Genomic DNA, 1,394 nt, shown 5'->3' with positions numbered 1-1,394 from the left:
AAAAAGGAAAGGGAGTACTATAAGGATGTATTAAAAGAGGCACAATTATTGTTAAAAGGGCTGTATACTGATGCAGCAAACAAATACAATCCCCCACTAACAAGGCCACTTGCTATGTTTAATATTGTAGCACATTATAGCTTCGATTATGCTCAACAGGTAACATTTTATGATAATTATGAAAGTGTATCTAGCTTACCTACTTTTTTAAAGGTTCACTATCCTTCAAGTCCACAACAAGCAGTTCCAATTTATTTTCTTACTCCCAGGAAATGTGGCATATTTGGTGTGTGCTGTGAAGCTATCCCTGAGCAGGTTAATTTCTTGATCGATGAATCATTCGACACTGGTAAAGGGGCAAATCCTGTCATAAGCATGGTACATTTTTATTTGAAGAATCATGGCCTCAACTCAGTCAGTATCCATTTCAATGCTGACAACTGCACAGGGCAAAATAAAAATAATACAGTTATTCATGTAAGTATATTACATGCACAATAATGAACATTTTAAATGTAATTCTTTATTTATTTTAGTACCTCTTATGGAGAGTCATGACAGGACTCAATGCGTCCATTTCAATATCCTTTCTGCCAGTTGGACACAAAATTTTCTCCAGACTGGTGCTTCGGACTATTAAAGCAAAAATTCTGTAAAGCAGAGGTGGACTCATTGGATGACTTTATTCAAGTTGTAGAACAATAATCAGCTGTAAACAAAGCCCAACCAGTAGGAAGTAGCAATGGTGAACTCATTGTAGAAACACTTGACTGGTGTAGTTACTTTGCTACATTATTCAAGAAAATAAAAGGCATCAAAGGCTTTCAAGACTTTGTTGTAAATGCGACCTCACCTGGTGTAGTTGCAGCCAGACAAGCTGTAGATGGTCCAGTCACACAATTCAATTTGCTGAAGGAGGACGCTCAAATAATGGAAGATGAACTACCTAATATATTACCACCAAAGGGTATGTCAACTGAAAGGAAATGGTACCTTTACGAAAAGATAAGATCGTTTTGCAGATACAAATGCAAAGATGTAACCTGCCCATTTCCTGATGCACCTCGACTAACAGGATCATCTCGACAATCAACTCCAGGTGTAGATAATCCACCAGACCTTGCAATGGAGATTGAAGTACCACATTCTCCAAGGCAATCTCTAGAACCACCTGCAACACAAAGAAAATGTGGTAATTGTGGTCAATTTGGTCATAATAGAAGAACTTGTCCATGTAATCAGTAAATGATTAACAGAAATGAGTTTGTGTAATGCACATACTATTGATCCCCTTTCAACAGGAGAGGAACTAGTTTGTCTACAACAAACAGACTATTGATCCCCTGAAACAGGAGTGGAACTAGTTTGAATGCCAAACATTCAAACTATTGATC

The 1,394-nt window shown here is 37.4% G+C and overlaps 1 long non-coding RNA gene across 1 annotated transcript; it reads right to left on the bottom strand.

The window, feature by feature from the left end:
• Positions 1–347: 347 nt before the first annotated feature.
• LOC109584199 (uncharacterized) lies at positions 348–1,016 on the bottom strand. The gene is made up of 3 exons (XR_002185901.1): positions 854–1,016; positions 540–787; positions 348–440 (listed from the first exon to the last, which is right to left on the bottom strand). It is a non-coding gene; the product is annotated as an uncharacterized LOC109584199 (long non-coding RNA).
• Between the last annotated feature and the right edge of the window lie 378 nt (positions 1,017–1,394).

Source organism: Amphimedon queenslandica, unplaced genomic scaffold, assembly GCF_000090795.2.
Source record: "Amphimedon queenslandica unplaced genomic scaffold, v1.1 AMPQUscaffold_13233, whole genome shotgun sequence".
In the NCBI taxonomy this organism is placed as follows: domain Eukaryota; kingdom Metazoa; phylum Porifera; class Demospongiae; order Haplosclerida; family Niphatidae; genus Amphimedon; species Amphimedon queenslandica.
Note: the sequence above shows the minus strand (reverse complement) of the source record. Positions and strands in the feature narration are given on the sequence as shown.